Source organism: Peromyscus californicus, unplaced genomic scaffold (genome assembly GCF_007827085.1).
Source record: "Peromyscus californicus insignis strain IS unplaced genomic scaffold, ASM782708v3 Scaffold_4__1_contigs__length_199733344, whole genome shotgun sequence".
Classification (NCBI taxonomy): Eukaryota; Metazoa; Chordata; class Mammalia; order Rodentia; family Cricetidae; genus Peromyscus; species Peromyscus californicus.
Window position 1 is genome coordinate 90,390,815 of NW_026294562.1, and position 17,185 is coordinate 90,407,999.

A 17,185-nucleotide genomic window follows, 5' to 3' on the forward strand; every position below is an offset into this window, starting at 1 on the left:
CCATTGCCTCAGTCAGGAAGGAGTCTGGATCAGGCTGGGAGCACTTGAGAGTTCATAAGCCAGGACAGGTGCCAAAACCAAAAAAAATCTTAGGCTTGCAAGTATGAACCTACTTATTTATAGGGCTAATTTCCCCTGCCCGTTGATGATGAAAGCAATACATGCAGAGTTGAACCAAGAAAACCACACAGAAAAAAAATAGGAATAAAAACCATCTCTGATCTCACAAGGTGAGAAGCACTGTTAATATTCTGGTGCCTTTTCCTCTTTTTATTAATGAAAATTTGAAAGAGATGGAAGCATACTGTGATGAAATTTCAATAACGTATTTTCTTGCAGCAAAACCCATCTATGATCACTCCATACTCTTCCCAGCAAGATGCTCATCCTTGGTGAACAAATAAATAACAAAATGAATAATAAAGTTACAAAAAAGCAACAAAATGAATTAATCTGATAAACTTCAATTTATTTACCAACAGAAAATAAAAACTAATCACCACTACTTCTGGGGTGGGAGTTCTCATCACATAAAAACACGAGGCTCATTTTTATATTTTCTTGTCTAGATCTTCTCTTCAAAGTAAAAGTTTTAAATAAGCCACATTTTTCAAATCAAAGGAATTTTATAACTGCATCTGAGTATTCTGAAGCAGGAAGTCAAGTCTGAGTGAACTTAGGAAGGCCAGCAGCTTGGCCAAGTCATTTTAAAGGCTGGTTCCCCTTCGTGGACTCTATCTTCAGTTATGTTACATCCTGTGGAACAGGCAGAGGTGTCTTGCACCACCCAGTTGACAGCTGCTCTAATGTCTGCTCTGATACTGGCTACTGAGTTTTATACATGGGTTTGAGTGCTTGACCAGCAAAGAGTCTCAGAATCCTTCTTTGAGAGAAGACTGCAGGATGGAGAGCTCCTTTGCATAGGCCCTTTTCACCTCTTGTAATATCCATGCTCCATTCAGCAATGGGCCCGTGCCAGGCACGGGGTGGAGTACTGGGATACGACAGTGAACAGACAGATGCTCCATCCGTTCTATTGGAGCTGCAGGTGCTGAGTGGTCCCCATCCATTAGCCTTATACTACTCCATCACAGTTACTCCTCTTTTATAGATGATAAAACATTTACTGAGATGTTCTACTCAGGCCATGGGTGAAAAGCCTGTCTCAAACACAGGTCTCTGACTCCTCAGCAAGGGATCTTTCAACTACGTTCATCTCATTGGTGAACTTACATCCCCTCCACGACAACTTCAGTCTTCTTGGATTAGCAAGAGCCCTTTCCGATGCCTGGGTACAAACTGGCTGCGGAGTTTGTGAGCAGTGAACTAACCTGACCTCTAGATAGCTGTACTTGCCCTGGTTTAAGTGACTGCCTAGCTTCTGGTCCTTGATCCTGGTGCCATCCCTGCTCTCTTCCACACCAAACTCTCCTCCACTCCAGACTCTATCACCCACCCGCCATTGCAACCACAATGGCTGGCTACCATCTTCCCCAATGTTCCAGCTCCTCTCCATTGACTTTGCTGGGCACAAAGCCTCATAATTAAACGTATTTCCCAATTGAAGATATTCCCCAGCCTTACATGTGTCCGGAGAACTAAGATCTGACCACTGGGACAAAGAATTACTGACTTAAGGTCTTCCCCTAGAGTGACAGGACCCCTCCCACCCTGGTTCTTTCCACGGGAGAAGGGAAAATGAGGTTTGTACCTTCAGCCACCAAGTGGAAGCCACCTATTGATGACACCAGGCCTAGACACTCTTCACTCTGAACTGGCACATAAGAAGTCACCCTCCACCTGGGCTCAGCTATTGTGGGAGTGTAGAATCTGTGGGTCTCCTTAACAGAGGAACCAGCCCAAGTAGCTTGAATGACACCAGTTCTATACATCCCCGGTAAAGTCCCTTAATGGCCATTAAACACTTCAAAGGGGTGTCCAAACCCATGTATGAAAATGTTCTTTCTGTGTCATCTCGTGGAAAACTTTTGAATAAAGCACATTACCAGGACCTCAAAGGCAAGTTCTGCTCTGATCAGAGGAAAACTGAGAGAACCCAAAAAAAGAAATCAGCTTTTCCATTTCCAGCAAAGGCACTGCAAGCTGAACCGAGGGCCAAGGCTAACGTCTCCATGGAAACTTATCACAGGAGCTTGTATTCCTGACCAAGAACTCAATGGTCAACTTCTTTAAAAAATGATATAAACATCATGTTTTGTCATCTATAAAAGCCATGGGAATTTTTTTTAAGATAGGAGGGCTTCTGGCCCAGGAATCTACTGTAAAGGACATATGCATACTATCTATCCTCTCAGGGAGGTACGTATTGGCTGAATCCAAGACAAGAAGCATTCATGTGATCTTTTATTTACTGATTCAGTAACAGTATAGCACACAGCATATCAAGTTAATCATGCCCGCAGGTCCTACAGGCTTCTAAATACAGTCTACAGAACACTTAAGGGGAAGGGGAAACCTGAGTAAGCCTGGGTAGAATGGAAGCTAAAGTCAGAAATGCTGCTTGGAAGCCTGGGTCTGCCACTGCCCAGCTGTGGGGCCCTGGACAGTGACTCACACTCTCCAGAATAACCCCTCAGTCTACACATGCAGACTCTTAACACCTGTCTCCCTCCCGGGGTCATCACAGAGACCAAAGGAGCCATGGCCTATAAAAACTGTTTAGCAAATCGGGTGGGAATGTTAGATGGCATTGTTGGAAAAGGGGTTTTTATTGTTTGTTTGTTTTTTGGTTTTGGTTTTTTGAAACAGGGTTTCTCTGTGTAGCTTTGCGCCTGTCCTACAACTCACTCTGTAAACCAGGCTGGCCTCGAACTCACAGAGATCCGCCTGCCTCTGCCTCCCAAGTGCTGGGATTAAAGGCGTGCGCCATCACTGCCTGCCCTGGAAAAGGCTTTTAAGAGAAGATTCTGATGACCACCATCCCGAAACCCTAGCAGACTAGACATTGCCCGGCCACTCTGAGAGACCTAGAGAAATCTCTTGTCCAGTTGCTGCTTGTGGACTAGCTGGCAGAGCTGGCAAGAGGCAGTCCCTCTGCTGTGTTCCTCACTGGCATCCATTTGCTCACCAGCCACCGAGCAGCCGCCAGGACATCAGTCATGGGCTGTGAAGAAAAGAGAGCTGCAGTGAGCTGGGACCACTGCATGGTGATACGTCTAGCAAGCAAAGAAAGGGTTCCTGGGCCCCACTGTGCTGTGAGAAGCCCCCAGACTGAGATAGGAAGCATTCTGCAGTTCAAGAAATAAAAAAGATTGCAGCTGTTTAAAAAAAAAAAAAACTGACTCTGGAGTGAGACTGGGGTTTAAAACCCAGTTTTCCCATTCAGCACACATCATCTGAGGCACCCCTGAGTGTCAGACTCTGTGCCCACTCCATAGGACTGTCATAAAGAGTAAGGTGTAGACTAGTCAGCACTTAGCACGATGCTTAGCATACGTCAACAGCCAAGGGTTAGGCACCACTATTAATACCTACAAATACATATATTATGCTGATGGAGTCGAGAGCTGGCAGATCGCCAAGGAAGGTTCTGCTGCGCCGTGGCAGCTACAGGCTTTGCAACTGGATATTACCTGGACAGTGTGCTGGCTCATTTATTAATCGCAGGCTAATGGAGGTTCTTCTGGATCTCTGCCTAATGCCTGAGGACAGGCAAACCATCCAAGAATGCCTGGCCGGCCAGTTGTTTTTCTGGTTTGGAGCTGCCCATCACTATGCTGAGAGACATTCCCAGAGAAGACATTCGAGTGACTATCTGTATCTACCTTTTCCACCCAGGTCTGGGTATTTGGCTCTCCATCTCTGGGTACGAAATGAGTAACTATCTTTAAAGCATGGCCCCAGGACTGGAGATGTAGGTCAGTTGGCAGAATGCTTGCTCAGCATGCACAAAATCCTTGGTTCAATCCCCAGCACTGCACAAACAGGGTGGTGGCACATGCCTGCAATCTCAGCTTTCAGGAGCTGGAATCAGGAGGATCAGGAGTTCAAGGTCATCCTCAGCTACACAGAAAATTGGAAGCCATCTTGGGCACACGAGACCCTGTCTCGAAACAAAAAACAAAACAACAACAAAAATGTTTCTAGCCAACCAAGTAGTATGAGTCAGCACCCAAGTAGTGGACAGCGCCACATCCTCCAGCCAGCCCTGGAGGTAGCCCCGCTTTGCAGTAACACCTGTAAAGGCCAGCACGCTCTCACTGGTGATAGCTTCAAAGCCTGCATTCTTCCATTATCTCTCTCAAGCATCAGACCCACCCACGATGCGAAGGGTTGGATAAGAATTATTTTATCAGCTCAACAGACAAGCAGGCTCAGTCTGAGGCATCCGTGATCTGCTTAAGGGATGGTGGTTAAGTAGTGGAAGCAGCCTAGAATGCAGGTTAGCCCATCCCTACTCCAGTGCTCCCTACAGACAAAACGTATTTGTCTTTGAACGTTTGTCTTCCAACATGATGCTTTGCCTCTGAAGAACTCAGGACTGAGGAATCTGGTCACAGTACAGTGCAGATTCACACACTTAAAAGGCACTTACACTGGCAGATGTTGGCATGCTCCAGAACTCTAAAGATAAACTGACAACACAACTGTCAATTAACTTGGACTTCTGGCTTCGTGTCCCTCTCCATCTGGCCCTCTGCTGCATTTAGTCCTCTCTGCTCCTTCGAACTGCAACATCATTCACCCAGGGCTCATGTGTGAGCAGTTAAGGAATATTATCATTGTCATAACAAATAATTTCATGGGCTTCCCACTGCCTGATGGTCTCTACTACTTTGATAGGTGTCTCTTTACTTTTCCTGTTGCTGTGATTAAAGAACAAACAAACAAAAAAAACCTCCCAAGGGACTGGTGAGAAGGCTCCATGGGAAAAAGCACTTGCTACCGCATGACAAAAACCTGATAACCTGAATTCAACCCAGGGACCCATTTGAAGTTGGAAGTAGGGAGACCTGATTCCACAAAGTTGTCCTCTTCTATGTGCACACCGTGGCCTGTGCACCCAAACACATACACAATAATGATAATAATGGTGATGCTGCTGCTGATTTTTTAAAAATATTCCAACAAAAGCAATTTAAAGGAGAACGGGGTTATTTTGGCTTGTCATTTCATGACAGGGAGCTGAGAGGCAGCTGGTTACATGGCATCTACATTCAGGAGCAGAGAGAGATAAATGCTTACACTCAGCTCCCTTTCTCCTTCTCATTCAGTCTGGAATTCCACACAGAATGGTACCAGCTCTGTGAGTGGGCCTTCCTTCCTCAACTAACCTAGTCAACATAAACCCTCACAGGCATAACCAGAGGCTAACCTGATCTAGATAACCCTTCACAAGCTGCCTGTCTCCTAGGAGAGCCTAGAGCCCCCCACTCCCACGTTGACAATCAATAGCAACCATCACACTGGTGTTCTAGTTTCATTCTGGTGCTGTAGTAAAGCCCTCCGGCCAAAAGCCATTTGGGAATTCCATCTTACACTTCCAGGACATTATCTGTCATTGAAAGAAGTCAGAGCAGGAATTCAGGGCAGGAGCCTGCAGGCAGAAACCATGGAGGAATGTGCTTGCTGTATTACTCTTCAGCTTTCTTACACCTAGGGATGGTGCCCCAAGATCAGTCATCAATTCAGACAATCCCTTACAGACACAACCATAGCTGTATGATCTAGGTAATCCATTAACAGCGATCTCCTTTCAAATGACTCTAGGCTGTATGAGTTGATAGCTGGATCTAAATGGTCACTACGTAAACCTTGACTTGTCACTGACTTCCTTATTTCCCCGTCACTCAGTGGGTTAAACACAGACAGGCCTGTAATAATCTTCCAACATTCAATTGACACTTCAGAACCTTCCATTCTAGGTTAGCCCATCTCTGACTGCGCTCTCATCATTCCCATCTTTGAATTAGCTGTATTCATATCCACCTCAGAAGGACAAGCCTAACCTCATCTGTGTGCTAGCACCTAAACTCAGGTCCTCACACATGTTCATCCTACACTTTACAAATGAGCCATCTCCCCAGCCCATAGGATGCTCTTTAAGGAAATAAAACAGCAGGCTCCTCGGTCAAAAAAGGAATCAGCTTTGCCCCCGGGTCTAGCCTGATGCATGACATATAGCCCTTCAGACATCTGTTGACTAAATAATGAATGTGTTGTTATGCCTGAATAAATGTACAGCAAGTGTCCTTTCAGTTGATGAGGCTCAGCCACTGCTAAGCTATGCTCTGGAGCCAAGGAAAGACAAGATAAAGATGAATGGTAGCTGAACAGTTAACTCCTTCGTCAACAGTTAAAAGGCACTGATCTCCAAGCCAACATGGAGAATACAAAAATACAAATGTCCAGAGGAAACGGCTACCTAGACTTTCAAGTACATATAAGAGCAAGCCCATGCATACGTCCTTGCATATGCAAGGCAGGAACATCTGGGGTTTTCACAAAGCTCAACTCACCTGTTGATTAAATAAATAGGTTTTTATTGGGCAATTGATCTGTACAGACACCAACTCAGTGGCTGGTCCTGGGACATGGCGGGAATAAACAGGTGACATTCTTGCTCACATTCCAGCACCCAAGGAAGAAGATGAGGTTCCATGCAACCCCAGCTCCAGAGTGAAGTTCCCAGCACAGTGTCTCCTTGCACAAACTCCTTCTGTGCCTTCAAGTGAGGGGGTGAAAATGAACATACTGCTCATAACTGACCAGACCAGGGCAGCGCTAAAAGTGCCCTGTCACCCCAGTGTGGGAACTCTTCCCTCCAGAATGCACCGACGACAGACAGTAGTACAGCATGCTCACCTCAGTCATTTTTTCAACACTGCCAGCTGAGCTCAGCCACGAACGTCACTTAAATATCAAATGTCTCAAATGGCAGAGTGACCCAAGATGCCAACAACAGGACTCAGAGGTGGGAAGGGAGAGGTAACGCTTGGTGAAAGGATGGCTTTTTTTTTTCCCACTATGGTAAAACCCCTTCCCTTTGAAGCAGAAGTCGATTCTATCATCTCCAGCCTTGGGCTCCTTTCCCCTCCAGCAGGATACTGAAAATAGATTTGCATTTAACATTTAAAACTGTTTTGGATCCCACACTTTTAGCTCTGTTCTCGGTTGCAAACTCATCCCAGTCCCTGAGGGTTCTCACAAGTGTATTTCACAAGCAAACAAACCAGTCACCATGTTTATCCCTAAGAGTCCAAAGAAAAGGTGATTTACATAATGATTTGGGAGATTAGATGACCAAGAACATGTAATTCTTATCTGGACCACAAATTCTAGGAAAAAAAATTCCTTTCAACTCATTTAGAAAGGCAGATAAGGGTAGGTAGGGGGCTGTGGAAGAAAAACCATGAGCACTAGCTAAGGGAGCTAAGTTCCCCTCGTCACCCTGCCGTGTACTTCTAGAAGAATCTGGAGGGGGCCATTTCCAAGCAGGTATGCACGATGAAGGTCATGTTTCATTTTCCTGTTACTTTTCAAAACACAGGATTTTCTAACTGAGAAGACCCTGAGAAATCAAAGTTCCAAAAGGAATACTCCTTCCAAAGAGCCTCAGCACATTACCACACTGGCTCACAATGCCCTCCACTCTGAGTTCTACTGTCCCATTAATAAAACAATAGAACAACTCTTAAGGGCAAAAAGGTTAGGGAAAAAATTCCCTTCATAAAGCTTTCTGTCAGGCTGGAAATAGTAGAAGTGACTAAGATAAACAGCCAAAGCCAGCAGTAAATAACTGTAATGCACCACAGACGAGGGCCGTGCAAGCTGCAGTTTAATTAACGCTAACGTTGCTTTAGAACGAAGCCATACGGTTTTGGCTACAGCTGTCCCTAAATGGCTTTTCTGAGCTTGATGGGGAACTAAACCATTATTTAGTTTGGCTGCTTTCTTTTTAATATAGACCAACTTATACCAAGCTTCCATCAACTGCATTACAAATAAACTTTTAAAACATTTAACATGCACACACACATCAAACAATATACAGAAGTCTGCACTAAATATAATTAAAATGGTAACGGTCAGTGACACCTGTCAGCAGCACATTTATGAGGGAACCCTCCCAACCCTTAATTTGTTTGCATGTGACACAGCATATAAACAATGCCTTGCATTTCACAAAAGGCCTTCTAAGCAGGGAACAGTGAACCACTAGTTACATGACTTGAGCAAATACTCTAATTCATATTTGCAGGCCTTTGACTCTAGGCTCAAGGCTCCTGAGAGGAGAAAGGAGAGAGAAAGCATCTGGTCACAGAAACTCAGACCCTTACTCACCAGCTCTTACTTCCCTCGGCAATCAAGCTGCCTCCAACATCAGGACCTTGGTACCAGCCAGACTCTCTTCCATGGAAACTGTTCCTGGATCTTTCAGAAGCTGAGCTCAAGTCACCTTCTCAGTGCGGTCTTCCCTGAAGACCCTGCTAAAGCATCTTCCCTGACAGGAGGCATGCTCCCCACTGTTTCACTCCCTTTGGCTCCTGGGCATGTCTCACCGCCCTCCCTGCAGAAGCTGAAGCCCCTTCTGGTCACTTCTGTGCTCAAAACAACTATTCACCTGGGAGCCTCCAGGAAATCCCACTGGAAGAATGGATGAGTGCAGACAGAGAACAGGAAGTGAGGGGAAGACAGCTCATCATCTGTTGAAAAGTGAAAGAACTGACCATCCTGATTAGGCGGGAGACGGCAATCCGCCAATTGTGAAATAGCACTGCTTTGGAATAAATGACTGAAAAGCAAAAGGCAGGGAGTGGGGCGAGAGATTCAAGGTAGGCAGAGGAAGGGAGGGAGAGGAGGGCCTCTCTGGTCAAGGGATCGTGAGCCAGGACATTCAACAGGAGAGATTGACACAGTCGGACAGTCGCATGGAAGCTCAGGCACAGGGTCTCATAATGGAGGTTGGAGATGGGCAGGGGTGGCCTAGAGGGGCAGAGGAAGACTGGACACAGGGCATTTGATCTTAGAAGGCCCTGCCTGGTCATACTGAATGGAGAAAACCCAAAGGAGTACAGAGTAGAGCAGAAGAGTGGAAACAGGTGGTACTGATGGTCTAAATGAGAAGGAGTAAGCAGCTTAGCCATGAGGGAAACAAAAGTCACCAAGACGTCACTGCATCTCCTCTCTCAAAAGGCCACTTCCAGCCTGTCTCACAGATGCAGGCCAGTCCCACTCAGCCTGCTCCAGATGCCCAGCAAGGACAGCAGAGTTCAAAGGGAGGTGCTGAGGGCAGAGCATCACTTTTCACATTTGTCAATCTGAGGTTAATGCTGTTCCAAGGAGCCAGTGATTATTACTTTTGGGGGGTATAGAGCTGAACATTATATAATCCATTTTTATGTAACAGGTTCTTCACATAAAACATTGTTCCCTTTGCTATCTAAATGTGTTCAGAGGGAACGACTGGCATTAAAAACATCTATCTCCACCAAGGCTGGGGTACAGCAGTGGCTTGGGGAGGGTGTGTCTTTGGGATGAGGAGGACAAAGCTGAGAGATGTCTCTCCCTGGGGAGAGCTCCTGGAAGTCTCTGTCAGGACCAGTGTTAGTGAGTCTCTTTAGGAAGTTCATCTTATACAGGGGATCCTGGGGAGGAAGAGGCTGAGCATCAGGGGCTTGCATGAGAGCCCCGGAAAGACAGGAGAAAGCAAGAGATAGCAAAGAGACATCACAGGATGTAGGAGGAAACTCACAAGCCCTTGTAACCGATACTAGGGTAGTATCCAAATGTGTGGCCCCTTGTACCATGGCAAGGACATCAGCACTGCTAGAAGGATGGTGCACATCATGCTTGCCATCTGAGACTGGTCCCCAATCTTTGCAAGCCTAGAGGGCTCCAAGCATGATGTCTGGCACACGGGATCTAACACCCTGTCCCTCCTAGCAGGCACCGGAGTCTATCAGATAGATAAACCCTGGCCCATCCCTTAGCAACTGGGTAACCTTGGGCAGTTTACAAAGCCACCTCATCTGTAAAGAAGGACAGTGGTGTGACCTCACAAGAGAATGACGAAGACTACATGAAATTAATAAGCCTAAGGTAAGCGACATATTTGCTGGCACACAGAAAATGCCCAATAAATTGTAGCTACTACTGCCATAATTATTTATTCCTCTTTTTCAGTTGAAGCCAATCAGACTCAAATTCACTAATTTGTCCAGGTCACACAACAGAAGCAGCAGTAAAAGGGATAAATACATACAAACGTTTGACTCAGTCTATGTCCAAAACAATATCAACCAGAGTATTAAATCAGACAGACCCTTCTTTACTGGGCAAACACGCTGGACAAACAGGAGTTTACAGAACTCAAAGGACAGCATGTACTCAAGTAAAAATCATTTGTCACTATATTCCCACACTCAACATTCCCCCATTCCAGCGCTTAGCATTCCCCTGAAGCCAGTACTAAGGACATGTCATCTCCCTCCACCCCCCAACTCAAACTCTCCTTCCCAGGACCTCTCTGCAGTAAGTGTGCATCCCTCCTTCTCCAGTCTCCAACTGGGATGGGCACCAGACAAATACAAATAGGCCTCTTGTGCCTATTATTTGTGAGGAACCAAAATGAAACTCTCCCCCAAGTGCTCAGTCTGGACAAACAGGCCAGAGTCCCAGGGACAGTCCAACATGATACAGAACACAGTAGAACCTCCAGGAATTAGAAAAGGGTCAAGGGCTGGGGACACTGCAGCCAAGTGTGGGGAAAGTCAAGACAGGTGGTTCCTAAAGGTCCAAGTGCCTGAGCTGGAACAGAAGAGAGGGGATATATGAAGACTTGGAGGTTGGGAGGACCCAGCCTAGAGCTGGTGCATGGAATGGTCCACCCCTCAGCTTGGCTGGACAGTCCTGTGTACACAAGTGCAGGCCAGCATGTGGGCTGGATGTGGAGAGTCCCCCATGACAGAGTGAGGAGCTGGCAGAGCAATGGGGAACAACACCACTGAGCCACGGCAAAGTGTGGTCAAGACCTTGACCCACATGCCCCATATCTTAACTCATTCAGCCCACACTGCAACTCTGGGAGCTAAGGGGAGATCCTATCAGGAGGATGCCAAGATACAGAGAAAAAGCAAGCCAGCCATCAGTTAGGAAGGTCAAAAGCAAAAGCTGGGATAGGAAAGAGCTGAGGCTCTACACTATGCAACAAAACTGCCTGGCTGGACAACTGGGGAAGCAGGACATGAAGGGTTCTAGGCTCCTGGGTGGTGTGCTGATGCAGGGGAGTGGGGCTTGAAGACAGTGTACAAGCCTGTAACCACCAGGGCCACTAGAGCTAGCTACAGGACACTACTGGACCTGCCACAGCTACAGCAGAGGAAGCAGGGCACAACTAGATAAGGGACTCCAGGTGAGGTGGGGGCCAGGTGGGCAGCAGAAGATGGACGTTCATCTTTGGCAGAAACAGAAAGAGAATCGAGAAAGCAGCATGGCCTAAAGGAAGGAGGAGGAGTAACTTCCAGAGAAGACAAGACAAGTGAGCTAGATCAAGCTGCAAGGGGACCAAAACAACTTGGATTTCAACGAAAGGATTTAGAAATCATACAAAGCATAAAGAAGAAATGTAGGGGGAAAAGCCAGAGCAGGAGAATGTTCGGCTCTGGGGCAGTCAGGCACCTATCAGGGAGACATCCAGACTCAGGGGCACCTAGTATGGATACATGGAAACTCACAATAGGCTCACAATAGGTCTGTTTCTTCCTATTCCTAAATCAAGACAAAGGTTCTCTGACACTGGTGGGGAGTCCGAGGACAAACAGTACAGAGGACATTCTGGTGACAGGAGCCTGGCAGAGGTGGGAGGGAGTGGCAGCTGGCACTGAGGAAAGGCTTCCTGTGTGCTAGGCAGTTGACATGCATCATGTCCTGTCAACCTCACACAGACTCCAAGAGGCAGGCGTTGCCACTGCACCAGAGGAGCAGCACCGAGGTCAAAGAAGTCAGACACTTCTCCAAAGTCACACACCTCCAACCCAAGTGCTGGCTCCTTCTGACACCAGAACCAGGGGCTCCAGTGCATCTGAGCTCAGTGGGAGGAGGAATGTCTTCTCCCAACTGAGAAGAGGGGAGGGGGTAATAGGGGAATGGATCGGGTGTTCTGAAAAGGAAAACGATGCTGAGGAGCTTAAGTCAGAGCAGGTGGATGGGAGGAGTAAAGTTCATTTAAAAGGATATTTAGGGTCAATCTGAGCCTTGTGATAAAGTGGCCATGACAAAGAAGACCGGGAGAGGAGGGCAGGCTTGTGTCCCTGAGATCCTCATTCAACCTCAAAGTCTAGAAAAGATTTTGTCTTTTCCAATTTCCCCTGCAAATGCCTACCTCAGTCAGCATAACATTGAAGTCACTGAAACTCCAGTGCTGGGAGTGGTAGGGGTTCTTTAATCTTCACGCTCTCCTACCACGGTGAGGTGACGGTAAAATCACAGAAAGAAAAAAGCTCGTGGATAGAAGACAGGCTGCCCACCAAAGGTAGATAGAGTCATGCATTTTTGCATGCTCATATGCAGTACTGTTAATGCAGCCATGTCTTTCCGTGCACTTATCCATTTTCAGATATAAGAATCTCAGTGAGGCTGGTGAGGGGAAGGAATAAATCTGAAAATATGGCCACTTCCTTTTCCTGGCCCGTGGCATGTAAACCTCTTCTGCAAATTGCAGATATGGGTGGATCGTCATCAATTATAAATCTTTTGAAATGGATCCTCTTAAACACCATCTGTTGATATGCTTAACTTTCTCATGAAAACAGGACTTTCGCTCAAATGATCTGGCAGCTCCGGGAGGTAAATACCTACCCTATTAAATAATATCTAAATATTAAATATTTAGAGGCATGTGGAACTGAAGATTGGTAGAAACCTTTGACATCCCTTAGTTCAACTGTCTGAGACTTTCCATCTGAGGCGAACATAACCCAGAAAGGCGCAGTAACTTGCTCCAAGTGGCATAGCCATCAGAGTCCCAGCCTGGGCTAGAACCTAGCTACATGCCTTCTAACCCAGGTTTCTGCTCTTCCACACCTTATCGGAGCCTCTCCCATTTTAAACAGCAGAGATTGGAACAAAGTACAAATTTAACTGCTGTTTTAACATTATCATTATTCATTGGCGACATCTAAGATAGAACCAAATTGTCGCTACCGATCCAGCTTCCGTTGATACACCCAATTTCAAATCTGCCTGGAAAATTTCTAACCCTTCTAAATATGTTCAACAAACCATCTTAAAGATTTAGTAATAATGTGAACCCAGAAACAAAGTAGAATCTGAAAGATTAAATTTTGTATTTAAAAAATATTTATTTTTGGAACTTCCCTGGTATGGAAATCCAGTTTAACAGCAGTGATTTTCCCCCTTTCTTGCAAGCACAGGGAGCCTGAGATTATTCAAAACTGCTCAGGAGCAGCAACGATTATTTTAAGCTCATGATTCAACTGGTACATTAATTAGAAAATCCACCAACCCAAATTGACAGATCCTGGTATCAATGGGAACTTAAGAATAAAAATAATAGTTGTTAAGTAAAAATAGATTGAAAGGGGGCACGGCAGCAAATGTCAGAAGGACAAATGATAAGCAAGGGTTGTACAAAAAAGGGGGGCATTTAATGATCCATTTTCCTGGACAAAACAAAACAAACAAAAAAAGAAAACACGCAGATCATGGCAATACCGGTACCGTCAAAAAGTAGTTGCTTGTGAATACAGAATCTGATTTTTGGAAGCTGGGTGAAAAACTTGACTAATAATTTCTTGCTGAAAAGTAACAACTTAAGACAAGAAAAGAACCCGACCGCAAGGGCCAAAGCTAGGCTAGGTGAGGGCGGAAGGAGAAGATGCTGGGGGAACAGGTGAGGGGTGATCATGTCAGCTCAGCCAGCACAAACTTGACAACAGACGCCCGTGTCCAACACAGCCCTTCCTTCCCCCGGCACCGATCGCGACCCGCTCTGCGACCCCCGGGGATGGGTGCCATGTGGCCCCAAGTCTGCGTTAAAATTCTATCTTTCACTTCTCCCAGCAAACCCGAGCTTTCCAAGCTGTCAACGCCGGGGCAATCTCCAGTGGAAACCTTTCTCTTCCCCTATTACCTGCCAAACCCGCATGTAAGGGCAGCCTCGCTGCGCCCTCCGCAGGTTTCCCGGACACCCACCCGGGAGCAGGGCACCGTCCCCACGCCATCGGGCACCTGCTCGCAGACCCAAAAGGGAAGATTCATCCTCCAGGGCCACCCAGGTACCGGACGGCGCAGGACCGACGGCTGTCCACGCACTGGAGCGGGCCTGGTCCGTGCCCGCCAGGGCATAACCGGGGTCCGCGCCAGCCCCACAACCGGCCAAAGGGACGGGCGGACGCGAACGCCCCGACTCGACGGAGACGCCCTCCCCGCCCCCACCCAGCTCCGAGGAGGGAAGTGCCGAGGGGTTGGCTGGGCAGGCACTGCATAGCATCGTTCTGCCCGCGTCCTAGCCATTCCTTCAGGGACCCAGAAGCTCCCGGGGACGCATCCCGGAGCTCGTTCCGGGCTCGGGTCATCGCCACAGCCCGGCATGGCTGTCTCTTTAAGAGGCCGCCGGCCGCCCCCTCCTGGGCCAGGTGGTGATGCCCGCGCGGGGAAGGTGGGCGCGCCCACCGACAGCGTCCCGGCCCCCCCCCCCCCAGCTCTCCCCCGCCCGCCGCGCAGCCCAGGCAGGAGAGATGGGGGTGAGCGGGCGCGGCGCCTTTAAGGGGCGCAGCCTCCCCGCGGCCGTGTGGGGGCTGGGAGTCGCACGGGCCCTTTAAGGCCGGCAGCGGGCACGTCGGGCAGGGCTCCAGGCGGCCGGGCTGCGCCGCGGGCGGGGGCGGGGGCGGCGCGCCGGCCCGGGAGCTCGCGACCCCCGACGGGACGCCCCGGGACGGCCGCAGCCCGCAGCCGTGCGGACACTCACCGTGGCTCGCCGCGAGCGCCCGCGCCCGCACCCGCACTCGGATCCCGCGGCGGTGGCGGCGGCAAGTCCGGCGCGGGTAAACAGGCACCTCCGTCCCTGACCTACTTTCTGCCTTCCCTAAATGTCGCACCACTAACCTACTTTCCGACCAATCCGCTCCCCGCCGGCCCAGGCCCGGCCCCCCGCCCACCAATCGCTGTGCCCAACCCCCCTTCCCCGCCCACCAATGGAGGAGCCGCGGAGCCCGGATACCTGCCTCTTCCCGCCAGCCAATCAGAGCGCGCTAACGGAGCGGTCTTGGCGGCCAATCCGGACCAATCAGCGCTCGGCTCCATGTCGCGCTAGCCAATCGTTTGGCCGATAGAGAAGCCACTGACCAATGACAAGACAGCAGGGCTGGTTTACCTGCTACTTTCCCTTCACCAATCATTTGGGGGACAGAAACGCACGCCCCGAGAAGAGGACCAATCGGTGAGCTCTCTGGGTTTCTTGCCCCAGCCCTCGGTTTTTCCCCTCAGGTCTCCGGCTCGCAGCGGCCGCAGCGGCTCGGACTCCGAGCGCTCGCTGTCGTCCCCCTGCTACTGGGTCGTGTCCAGGGCTGGTACCTGCCTTCCAGCTCTCCGTCCTTCTCCGTCCCCTTCCTTGCTCGCAGAACGCTGAGTAAACGCTGCATCTCCTCGTCCACCCCGCTCCAGCTCCATCTAGGAAACCACATTTTAGGAACACAGCGCCAGAACCTTCCTGAAACCCCTGGTTTGCCCTAGTCGGAACCAGAGCACTAATACCCAGCGTTTCTAGAAGACTTTTCCGTCCGACGACTGCACGCGATCTCGCGTTCTTTTTATTTGTCTTGACCTCCAAGCGCCCGGTGGAGCTGTCAATCCCGTTCGAAAGAGAAGTCTCCAGGAGGTGGTGGCGCACATCCGTAATCCCAGTCTTGGGAAAGCCTCTGAGGCAGGGGAGGTAGTCGCGAGTTCTAAGCGAGCCTGGGCCATAGGGTGAGACCTGAGCGAGATTCTGTCACATGTTACAGACAGGGTCCCAGCAGCCAAGGCATCTGCTTTGCAAAAGCATCAAGGGAGCAGGACAGAAAGAAAGAGATGCAGAGATTTTTGAGACGAATAAATAAATAAATAATGAAACCTATCGTGCGGCTTGGACGCTGGAAGTGTGGAGAAGTCTTATTTTTACCTCCCCAGCGCTTACTAGGGAAACCCAAAGAACTGGCAAACCTTCTAAATGTTGAACTCCCTAATAACAAAGCTACTGTCTACTTTTTGACACATGCTTGCTCCCCTTTAGCAACTGCTGGAGGGGGCTGGGTGGAGTGGCGGGGATGGGGCTGACACCCAGAAAGTGCTCTGCAAATGTGAGCTGGATCCACAAACAAAGGGCATTAAATCAGTCGACTGAGTTACGCGAAGTGGACCAGCCTCCGTGACTATAGAATGAATTCTAGCCAGGCAAGTTCCTGGAACTCAAGACAGCATTTCAATGCTTGTAAAGCCGTGTGACCCATCTCTAGTTCTTTGCAAGGCACACAACCTTTGTCCAAATGTGGATGGGTTTCAAGGCCAAACAACTTCATGAGTAACTTCCCAGTTTCCCCGAGTTTCAAAGCAGATTTACTTTGTCTCTGGCCCGTTTGGGGAGGGGACCACTCTGTGTAAATAGAAGCTTAACACAGCATTGGAAAAGATATTACATACAAGATGGAAATGTGGGCTGGATGCTGACTTAATTAATTGGACTCACAGCTAGATAAGTACCAGTAACCTGAAGATGCAGGCTGCTGCATCCCACAGCATCTCTCTACTGTGTTGTTGCCAGGCACTGTGCTAAAAGCTTTCCCTCTTTTTCTCCCTGCATCCTCACAACCCCCTTGTGAAGAGAGAAGTTCCTTCCCCGTTCTACAGATTAGACAAACTGGCTGACTCAGTGTCAGTCATGTTTTAAATGTGTTTTGCTTTCATTTACATTCTAAAAGCTCCATATCAGACCAGTTACCAAATGATATGACTCCCAACTAGGCCCAGACTGGGGATTTGTACCCATTGTCCAGAATGAAAAACTAGGAGATTTGCCTCCATTTTCCAGGTAATGAAAAGCCAATAGAGGAAGAGACATTATATAACATCAGCTAAATTTGATATGAAACAAAGGTCTCCATAATGGGAGCAAGTGTGGGGTCCCATCTTGGGAAGCCTACAGGGTGAGGGAGAGGGATTCATGAAA

The 17,185-nt window shown here is 48.4% G+C and overlaps 1 protein-coding gene across 4 annotated transcripts in view; it reads right to left on the reverse strand.

Annotated features, from left to right (window-relative positions):
* Positions 1-15,066, reverse strand: part of Bmal1 (basic helix-loop-helix ARNT like 1) — a 106,528-nt gene extending 91,462 nt beyond the window's left edge. Inside the window, exon 1 of one of the 4 annotated variants that reach the window (XM_052763445.1) lies at positions 14,951-15,066. The gene's annotated coding sequence lies outside the window, so the exon portion shown is untranslated. Of the gene's footprint in view, positions 1-8,304; positions 12,827-14,211; positions 14,527-14,950 lie in introns of those variants that run through there. The other 3 variants (XM_052763440.1, XM_052763443.1, XM_052763444.1) reach the window with 3 other exon arrangements.
* Between the last annotated feature and the right edge of the window lie 2,119 nt (positions 15,067-17,185).